The sequence below is a fragment of the Macaca nemestrina genome, chromosome 2 (genome assembly GCF_043159975.1).
Source record: "Macaca nemestrina isolate mMacNem1 chromosome 2, mMacNem.hap1, whole genome shotgun sequence".
Classification (NCBI taxonomy): domain Eukaryota; kingdom Metazoa; phylum Chordata; class Mammalia; order Primates; family Cercopithecidae; genus Macaca; species Macaca nemestrina.
Genome location: NC_092126.1, coordinates 169,299,443 through 169,310,397, shown reverse-complemented (window position 1 = coordinate 169,310,397; position 10,955 = coordinate 169,299,443). Strand labels below are relative to the sequence as shown.

Below are 10,955 nucleotides of genomic sequence, written 5' to 3'. Positions count from 1 at the left end.
TTTACCATGAGCTGATAACTGTTGAAGCAGAGTGAGGAACTCATGAGAGTTCACTATGATATTCTTCCTACTTTTGTATATGTTTGAAATATCTAGAACAAAAAGGTAAAAATGCATGTTTATGTCTTAATTCATTTGTGTTGCTGTAACAGAATATTATAAACTGGCTAATTAAAAAAAATATTTCTCACAGTTCTGGAGGTTGGGAAGTCTAATATCAAGGTACTGGCATCTGGCGAGGGCCTTCTTGCTAGATCATCGCATGGTAGAAGTCAGAGGGCAAGAGAACACAAGAGCCAGAGAGCAAGAAGGAGCCAAACTCACTTTTATAATAAACGCACTCTCATGATAACTAATGCACACACTCCTGCAGTGGTGACATTAATTCAATCATGAAGGCAGAGCTCTCATGACCTGATCACCTCTTATTAGGCCTCATCTTTCAACACTTTTCATCAGAGATTAAGTGTCCAACACAAGAAATTCTGGGGACACACTCAAGTCACAGCCATATGATAAATATCTTGTGTATAATGGTTTTTGTTTACTTGTAATTATTTTCTTAGGTTGCAGTTTATGGCTAGACTGCCTGGTTCAAAGTCTTACCCAATCATTACCTAGTTATCTAACTGTGGGCAAGCTGCTGATGCTTTCTCAGCTTCAGTTTTCTCATCTGAAAAATGGATATAATTGTAACTTGTAGGGGCTGTTCTAAGGATCATAAGAGAATATGTGCTTCTAATCCCTTCCACAGTACCTAGGACACTGTTAGTGTGCAATAAATGTTACCTTGAAAAAGCAAAACACTGGTTGCATAATTATGTGTTGTGCTTATAAAGAAACATCACATATAAACTGAAAACCATGCCTGAAATAACATCCTTAAGTGTGCACCATTTCTATTTCCAGGCTAAATACTTATTTCAAAGATACTACCATTGCTAAAATAATTTAGATCCATAATTACCATTATGAAGCATTTTCTATGTGGTTGATATTGGCCTTACTGGGCTACATGTTTGACATGTATTATCCCATTTAATCGTCACAAGAGTTTTCTGATTATAGACAAAGAAACTGATGCTTAAAGGTGAATTAATGTGCCCAAAAGGACACAGTGTGTTTTCGAACACAGGACTGAACCTCTGGAATTCATTTCTAAGCTTCTGAAAATGATCTCTGTACCCTGTACTCTTTCTTTTTTTTTTTTTTTTTTTTTTGAGATGGAGTTTTGCTCTTGTTGCCCAGGCTGGAGTGCAATGGCATGATCTCAGCTCACTGCAACCTCTGCCTGCCAAGTTCAAGCAATTCTCCTGCCTCAGCCTCCCGAGTAGCTTGGGATTATAGGCGCCCGCTACCACGCCCAGCTAACTTTGTATTTTTAGTAGAGCCAGGGTTCCTCCATGTTGGTCAGGCTGGTCTTGAACTCCCGACCTCAGGTGATCCGCCCACCTCAGCCTCCCAAAGTGCTGAGATTACAGGCGTGAGCCACCACGCCTGGTCCATACCCTGCACTCTTTGGCACAGACCTCAGTCTTTCTTTCTCTCTCTCTCTCTCTTTCTCTTTCTTAATTTTTTTTTTCTCTCTCTCTTTCTCTCTTTCTTCCTGTTTTTTTTTTTTTTTGGCACAGTTTCACTCTTGTTGCCCAAAATGGAGTGCAATGGCGCAATCTCGGCTCACCGCAACCTCTGCCTCCCGCGTTCAAGCGATTCTCCTGCTTCAGCCTCCTGAATAGCTGGGATTACAGGCATGCGCCACCACGCCTGGTTAATTTTGTATTCTTAATAGAGACAGGGTTTCTCCATGTTGGTCAGGCTGGTCTCGAACTCCTGACCTCAGGTGATCCACCTGCCTCAGTCTCCCAAAGTGCTGGGATTACAGACGTGAGCCACCGCACCCGGCCTAGACTTCAGTGTTTCTAATCTTTATTCCTCAGAGGCAGATATGAATTTTGGACAAAGTTTTGGTTCAATTTTGGATGTTTAACTGGACCTTTGGGTAAAGTACATTTTTCCTTCCCATTCACTTTAATCAGTATTATTTATTCAACAAATTTTATTCTAGCAAATAATTTTAGAGAAGAAAAAGCAGTACTCAATTAACAAGCTGACCTTAAAAATGCATATTGCATTCTGGAAAAACTAACAGCTATCATGGTTTTTTTTTGTTGTTTTTTTTTTTTTTTTTTTTTTTTGTAGACGGAGCCTTGCTCTGTCACCCAGGCTGGAGTGCAGTGGTGCGATCTCATCTCACTGCAAGCTTCGCCTCCTGGGTTCATGCCATTCTCCTGCCTCAGTCTCCCGAGTAGCTGGGACTACAGGTGCCCGCCACCACGCCCGACTAATTTTTTGCATTTTTAGTAGAGACGGGGTTTTACCGTGTTAGCCATGACGGTCTTGATCTCCTGACCTCGTGATCCGCCTGTCTCAGCCTCTCAAAGTGCTGGAATTACAGGCATGAGCCACTGTGCCTGGCCTATCATGGTTTTAAACAATAATTTTCCATTGGTTTGATTATCTTATGTCCACTGTGAAACAATTCATTATTAAACAATTCGTTATCACACAAACACATATACACATTTAATAACTTTAAAACAGTCCATATTTACATATTTTACTTTAAATATGTAATCTGAAATGTGTATGCATACGTGCATGTGTGAGAGTAAGACATAGACCCTGGAAGTCTGAATTTGGAAAAATCTCGTGAAAGTCTGAAAAAGGTGGTTTTCTACAACCTTATAAATTAAGTCACGGAAGGTCACAATTTTAAAAAATAGATACCAAATTAAGTCTTTTATCCTGGGTTTAGGGAGGCTTCTCCTGTGCAACATACTTTAGACCAAGGCAGTCAAGAAATACTAACGGGGATGCTGCAATTCCTCTGCCTCAGACAGTACATTTATGCATCTGTATTACAAAAAATGTGCCAGCTCTAGCAAGCTCACAGTACTGAGCAAAGTGCTATAGTTACAGCTGGCTCTGTTTACTTTTTTTTTTTCTGGTCTGTTCCTCCATGGGGGGGCCACAGTGGGGTGTTTTTTTAAGATGGGGGGAAGGAGGAAGGAGTTTTTGTGAGTTCTATTTTGGATTTTGGTGAATAAGAAAGCAGAGAATTTGCTAGCCTGTTACTCAGTTACACTGAAACATGATGCAAACTGACTCAATTTGGAGCACAGAAGGTGCTGAAAAATTTTTCTAAAGAGGTCTTGAAATATCTAAGTCTGTCTTCAAGGAAGGACTTATAAAACAAAATCACCATGTAAATAATAGAAATATGTTGCTACTTCTCTTAAACCTGACCTCTTGAGTCAACTACCCACATTAATATACTCTAAAAGTAGCCAGCATGATATTTCAAAAATTACTTTGTGTCCTTTATCCCCAGTAGAGTATTAAAAGGAAGATGCTTGAGTGTACACACACACGTGGGTCTTCTCTACAAAGTCATGTCTACATATGTACACTGTTAGGGGAGTATGGGCTCTAAACGATTGAACAAGCTGTATTTCCATATTTGTATTGTCCAACCTATTTTCCCTTTTCTTATTTTCCTGAATATGCCTGAACATATGTGTTCAGTATAAACATACAATTGTGTGGACGTGTCTATGTGTGTTTCTAATTCCATGCTATCTTGAAAATGGCTCAGCGTTCTAGAAATACAGTCACATAATTCGTTTTGTTTTGAAAAACTGCTCAGCAAATGCATGCAAGGTCATAATGGCAGGTAACAGACCATTTATTGAAGTGCTGAAACAAACAGAAAACAAAGTCCAGGACACCATCACAAAGCAGTGCTTCCCTTGTGAGATACTCTCAGCTAAGTAAGAATTGAGTGAGACAATAATAAAACAAATACCCATAGGCTTTTCAAACAGTAACAACCCGCTCAGGGTTAGCAGCGCTTCTAGACCTTGATGGTACAATGATGTTCTCAACCTTTGCTTTCAGACACTGGATCACTGCTTAAGTAGCCTTTATCTTCCCCCCTAATTTTTGTTGAAGATGACCTTGAAATTAGATTATATTTGTTCCTAACAAAGCTTATGTATATTGTGGCATAACTCTTAAAACCAACAATTGGGCTTAGTTTTACGAAGAAAAAAAATCCAACAACCTTTCATGCTGAGATTTCTCATGCTAGTTCTCAGCACAGAAGTGATTTTTTTTTTTTTAAGTTGCATAAAACCTAGCAAGGTTTAAGTTTTCCCAGCAAGGAGAAAGTGTTTTTCAGCTGTTAAATTTTTCAGATGCTTTTTTTGAATTTGGATAAAACTCAAAAACATGTTTGTTTTAAAATGTAAACCTTTTTATGTACAGAGGTTTGCATATAGAGAAATGCTATTACTATATTTTAAAATACTTGCTTTTGAAATAAGGAGGTCACATGCATTGAAATACAACAAACTGCATGTTGCTTTATGAATGTCCTATTAAGCCTGATGTAAATACGATGTTGTGGAGGACCACTGATGCACACGTTTGCTCATAGGATCACTTATAACACTAGTAGTGGATGTATTTCTATGGCAGAGCAAAGGGTGGTCAGGTTTGAACTGAAGAACATCCATATAGTCAGCTAATATGCTTTTAAAAGACCTTTCACCTTAGTTGCAACACACTTCTTTGTCCTAAACTTGCTGGATTACTTAACTTGTTGGCTGGACTAAAGCTGACACAATATATATTTCAAGCACAAAAATGATAAGGAACACATAGGGATGTCAGCAAAGAGGCAAAGATGATGGTAAGTCATTGGAAGGCTAGTTATTATTATTTTTTTTAACAGTTCAATGTCTTTACTGTTTTCTGTAATATTATCATTTTCCGTTTTGCAAACAAGGGAAAGAACGACGATTAGTTTCATTTTAAAATTATTAGATCATAAAGGGCAAGTTTAGGAATATTGTTTCTAGCATACTAATAGATGAAGTTATTTGTAAATCAATAGTCTTACTTCTCTGTTTAAAAAAATAGCAAAATACAGTATTCTGAGGAAAGTCCTGACAGATTGGAGTGTTACAGGATAATCTGAAATCTGTTTCATTATGGAAGTTTGGCCAATATAGAGAGAATATATTTTAGATGGCTTAAGTATATATTTTTTGTGGATTGTACATTTTGTAAGACTGTTTCAATGCCTTGAGATCCAAGTCTTTAGGTCAAGACTGAACTCTAGAAATGGCCCCATTGAATCTACAAAAGGATACATTAAAAAAAACAAAAAACCTCATTTCCTGTAAGCTGCTGATAGTACTCAACAGAGTTGAAACTCAGGTCACACGCATCCTACCACTCTAGTGCTGCTCCATTTACTAATCCAAATGAGGATAAACCCTGAGAGATCTGTTATGTTTCTACATAAGGAATGTACAAGCTTCTCTTGAAAATCAGTGCATTGGGAAGGATACAGAGAAATAACAGAGGTGAGAATCCCTCCCCGATTTGTTTGCTAAATCCCTGTTCATTCCTGAAGATTCAGATCAAATACCATCTGACTGATAGGTCTTCTCTGAGAAACTCTATTTTGCAGGCAAGTATTGGGATGACTGTATGCGCATCTCCAGTCCCAATGCATCATTTAATATAATTTGTTTCCTCTCTGTTTCTTGCTGCATTACAGGTATCTGTGTTACGTGTTCATCCTTCCCTAACAGTCAGTGGACTCTTTTAGATGAAGGACTGTGTCTCTATGTCCCTATGCTGAAAGGACAATGGAAAGAGATGGTGCTATTGATGCCCGGAGGCCTGGGTCACCAGGGAAGCTGCAGTCACAGCAGGCTTGTTCAGAGGGAGTAAACCACAAAGGAAATGTGGCTGGGATGATGATGACGCAATGAACCGTGGGGGAAAACTCTGGCCTATGCCTTCTACTGACCCTCTCGCCACTCACAAATGTCTCACAAGCACCAAATCCAACTGGGAATCTAGCTGACATGGGTCAGCCACTCTGTCGTAGAGGAAGGGGAGGGTGAAGCTTGGGTCTAAGGGTAAACACATCCATGATGTGGGAGCAGGAAGATGCCTTTGCAGGGGGGTGTCTAGGGACTATGGACTTAAGATAGCCTCACAGGGTCACCATGCCCCAGCACGACCCAGAAGGGCCCAGAGCAAGGAAGACATGACAAAGGAGCCTGAAGACTTGAGGAGGCCTTGGAGCTGGGACAAGGAAGACACATCAGGATCTACATGGACAGGAAACTAAAGACGAGGTGGGCTCTCAGACATCTCAGTGAATTTGAGCTCAGAAGACAACACTGAGACCAGACACCATAGTGAGTAGACTGTATCGAACTGCTGTCCACCCTCACTTTCATACTGCATTTGGATGGCACTCCAAGGAAGGGGAGAGGAGACCACCTAGAAGAATGGAGGCCAAATCTGAGTTACCTCATAGATACAGAAAGAACGCCTGTCATTTTTAATGGGTCTAGTCACTCTTAAATTTTAAGCAAACTGTAGACTTACTGAATAGAAGATATTATCTTAATCTACACAATTTTTTTGTTGTTTTTTGGCAGGGTTCCAAATATTTTTATTCATGACTCACAGCAAAAAGTACACTTTACATTGTGATCTAGTAACTGTTTACACACATACATGGATGTGTGTGTGTTCTGGAGGTAGAAAGTAACCAATCTGCTCCAATTTTAAATATTAAGATTATTCATAATTCTTTAAGTAGTTTATTGTTTGGAAAGTTATAGACCAAGGTTTAGAAATTCAGCAGACCTCTAACTTCTAATCAAGGACTTTAAAAAATTAAGAACACTACCTGATTTCTGATTTAGTCTTTGAAATGCCAATGCAATTCATTCATAATTATTTATTCATTCTCCAAACATTTATTGAGAGCTTACTGTATGCCTTATACTATAGACCTGCAGCACATACATAGGCCCATTACTTCACAGCTGCTTTAGGATTTATGGCAGTATTGGTCAGATGGTTCCTAAAAAGGGAAAGTTTTCAGAGGAAAACAACCTGTTCACAACATTTCTTACCTAGCAGTGAAGAGTCTTGACAGCATCTCTTTTACTTTCTTATTGTGGTTCTAGTTTAATAACATAAGTCTATTTTTACTTTTCATATTTAACCTTAATTAAACATGCTATGAGTACAATCATGAGATTTTAATAAATTAGACTATTTGAAAAAAATTTTCCCATAATGATGTCTTCCTCATATCTTTCATGATACACAAAGAGAATATTTATACAAATATTTTCTTGCTTTGAATATGCAGAAAACTGACCATTATTTATAGTGATTTTGAAAATAAATGAACTAAAGCATGTGCACTTATAAGGAGAGTAAATAAGCAGCACATCATTACCATCTGAGACAGCATGGCTGCTCCCCTCTTGGTGAGGACAGTATAGATACAGCAAGAAGAAGACAGATCATAAGTATTTACTACCAGACTTTCTTTAAGTAAATATATCCTATTCCAGTAGAAAGTATCATATAAGTATATGGCCTGAATTCAATTCAGTTATTTACATGGCTCTACCAGTAAATGGTTAACAGTGGAGACCAGAAATTTAGAAAATGTAGAAGACTGAACGATATATAAGTGATTGAGAACATGAGTCTCTCTCCTCATCATGTAGGACACGGGTTGAGGTCACAGACTTAATTGGTAGGAGTTGCTACTTTTGAAGAGTGAAATGCTTTGAGGCTTTTAAGAGAATTTTAAGTTGATTAACTTTTTATTTGTGGAATTATGATGTGGGCTTTATTAAAATATCACAATTCGGCATTGTTTCATAAACATAATTATAGGCCACCTTTTCAAAAATTGCAAGAGTTACTAAGAAGGTCCTTTGAACCTTAGTTCAAAGGACCTTCTTAGTAACTCTTGTAATTTTTATGGGTACAGTTAGTTGTCTGCATAAAGTCATTCCATTTTCCAAAGCTTCTTACTCTCTGCACAAATGACAAATTGGCACATGCACAATGGCACAGGAAAAGAAGTAACTGCTAAGGTCACATATGTGAGGACATTGCAGCCTTTAAGTATTGGAGGCCAAAGGTACCAGAAACATGGGCAGACAGATTAAAATTGTCCCTTCTTATGTTTGTGCATTGTTTCTATATGGAAAATTACATTTTTCTGAGAGTATATGTGTAAATATGCATCTGCTAGTGTTTTGGCAACTCTAAGTTACCTAAATTAGTTTTGATCAACACTGTCGGATTTTTAAACCCACCAACGTAATAAAAGCAAGTTTAAAAAAACACAAACAAACCCTACAGTACATTGTGTGCTCTGCTGTTCCAAGCCTCAGCTTCAAGACAAAAAGAGAGCGAGAGTTTGTCATTCGCTAGCTGTTAATAATCAAGAGAAGATCTGCCAGACAAGCTCTTCGAGGGCTCTGTCTGTCTGGACCAGGTATATACTGCAATACACAAAGGGCTTTGCAGGGGGAGAAAAATGAGTGTTCATGGACAATGATGCAGCTTTCTTAATTAAGATTTTCATTACTGATACATACATTAAGTTCTGCAACTGCAAGAGCCAAAGCACTGTCATGTGCAGGTAGATGTCCCTGATTCCATCTTCAGGCAGTAAAGCTAAAACATATTAAATGTGCACCCAGCAAACGTTGTGGGAGCCAGGAGAGCTCCAGAAATATTTTTGTTGGAATGCAGAGAGGCCCCATTATAGGCAGATTTGTAATGCATCTAATAGGCAGGAGAAAAGCTCGTATCAATAGAGTGTGTGTGTGTGAGTGTGTGTGTGTGTGCGCGAGCGCGTGCATGAGTGCACGCGTGCAAGCGTATGGAAGTGCTTTGAGGCCCTGGGCCACAGACAAAGGTAACTGTAGCTGATCTAGAAGTAATCCCTGTATAATAATATAATAGCTCAGGCCTTAAAAGGAACTTTGATATTTTAAATTTGCCAATGCTGATTGTTGAGACAGGAAATAAATAACTGATTTGGTAGCTTTTCAAAGATGGTAAGGACTCCTGCATACAGCCGGTCCTGACTCTGCCCCTCCTGGGGTCACTCAGTCTATTTTCCCTGGATCTGCATGCTGGTCTGAAAGTCAATGCAGTATGCCAAAGGGGTATACTATTCACATGAAATAATCCAACTGTGGTATGGAGAAATCTTTTTTTCTTAGACCAAGTTATTTTTACAAAAATAATTTTTCTAAGAAATGAGAGGAAACTAAAACCCTTCACAATCCTAGAAATGGATTACTATCTAGAGTGCATGTTTTTTATTCCATCTTAAGTAAAGCCTAACTCATTTTAGGGTGGCTGGGGCAGTTAATGTGCAGACATCTCTTGGTTGTTTTTCTGGTGCTTTTACTTGCATGCTTTCCTGTTTCCAAATCTGCATCCATATTGGGGGTTACCCATAGAGAGCCTCTGTCTCCTCTCTGAAGAACATCTCCATCTTTTGGTCACTACTTGAGTAGAGATGAGTGATGCTGAACTTAACGAAATATTATTTTATTACAACAGTCAAAAATTATGCATTCGTTTCTTACTAGATGATAAGCTCTGAATGTTCACCACCCCCCAATTCATATGTTGAAACTTACTTAATTGCCCATGTGATAGTATTAAGAGGTGGAGTCTTTAGGAGGTGATTAAATCATGAGAGCAGAGCCCTCATGAATGGATTTGTGCCCTTACATAAAAGTTGTGAAGGAGTTGTCTCTCTCCCTTTTTCTCTTCCACCGTTTGCCATATGAAGAAACAGCAAGAGGCGCCATCTTGGAAGCAGAGAGGCCTTCGCCAGACACCAGATTTGCAGGTGCCTCAATCTTGAATTTCCTAGTCTCCACAACTATGAAAAATAAGTTTCTGTGGTTTATAAATTACCCAGTCTCAGGTATTTTGTTATAGCAGCAAAAATGGACTAAGAGATTGAGTACAAGCATTTATTTGACATTTAAAGGTAATCCCACATTTTCTAAGAAGGAATAAGTCAGAATCCAACAGCAAAATGTTTCAAAAGGAATACTTCAGTGTTTTAGCTGTAGTTCTTTGTTGATTAAATTAAAAAAATTCAAATAATGGTGGTCCGTAAGATTTTGTGTGTGTATGTGTGTGTGTATGAATTCCTGCACTAAGATTCAGATCTTTGAAACTATTTTCTGGAATGTTATCCTACATGTCTAAAAGCTTTTTCTAAGTGTATCAGAGATTTGGGATGGAGTGGTAAATCTCTCTCATAGGTTGCTAGGAGGTGGGGCTTGCCTGACTGGTGATAATATAATGATGAATAAATTGGTTCTTTTTAAGTAAATAGACAGTATACAGACACCCTGTCAACAGATAGTGCATGGTTACTGAGGTAGCTAAACAATGTTAGGATTCTTCCTAACCTTTACTGAAAGGTACTGTTATAAAATTGGTAGAGGAGTGTGTGAAAGCTACTGGTGAAGAACCAATGTAGTGAAGATTATTCAAGCATGGTGGTGGTGATGGATAAAAGCATAGAAAAAAAATCGCAGAAAATTATTTTGATTGAAGACTTTTCATTACTTTTCTTATGTGTCCTTGAGTAGCTTATAAGGACCAGGCTGAAGGTTACTATCAAAAGATTTAGGTGTACTTTTCACTCATGTTCTTTCACAAGACACACAGTTCTGTCACTCAAAGTACAAGGTTAATTTTAAATTAGAGGTGAGAATTATTCTCTATGTATCAAAAAGCCTAGAAATTTACAAGGGATTACAGGTAGAACTCATTTTAGCCTATCAGAGTGTGAGAGGTAAAGTGACCTGTTTAGATGAATATCTTGAAATGATTCTCTGGAGCATGCCTGATCTGTTCTCAACATCCACACATTAGAAAAAATGAATAATAATATAGAGACTACAGAAAGAGACTATGTAAAAGAAGAACCCTGATAAAAGAAAAGAACTTTTAATTTTACAAGTTTCCTAGTAGAATTACTTCTTAAACAAGTAGGCTGTGTGTATGTG

The 10,955-nt window shown here is 38.2% G+C and overlaps 1 protein-coding gene and 1 long non-coding RNA gene across 48 annotated transcripts in view; one reads left to right on the top strand and one right to left on the bottom strand.

The window, feature by feature from the left end:
* Positions 1-7,565, top strand: part of LOC139360989 (uncharacterized) — a 30,703-nt gene extending 23,138 nt beyond the window's left edge. The window contains exon 2 of the long non-coding RNA XR_011618574.1: positions 5,630-7,565. This is a non-coding gene — a long non-coding RNA (uncharacterized lncRNA). The remainder of the gene's footprint in view (positions 1-5,629) is intronic.
* Positions 1-10,955, bottom strand: part of LOC105470366 (zinc finger and BTB domain containing 20) — an 814,500-nt gene that overhangs the window by 142,483 nt on the left and 661,062 nt on the right. The window contains exon 1 of one of the 47 annotated variants that reach the window (XM_011722260.2): positions 6-5,636. The exons of the other annotated variants lie outside the window; for them this stretch is intronic. The gene's annotated coding sequence lies outside the window, so the exon portion shown is untranslated. Of the gene's footprint in view, positions 1-5; positions 5,637-10,955 lie in introns of those variants that run through there. 47 annotated transcript variants of the gene reach the window in all.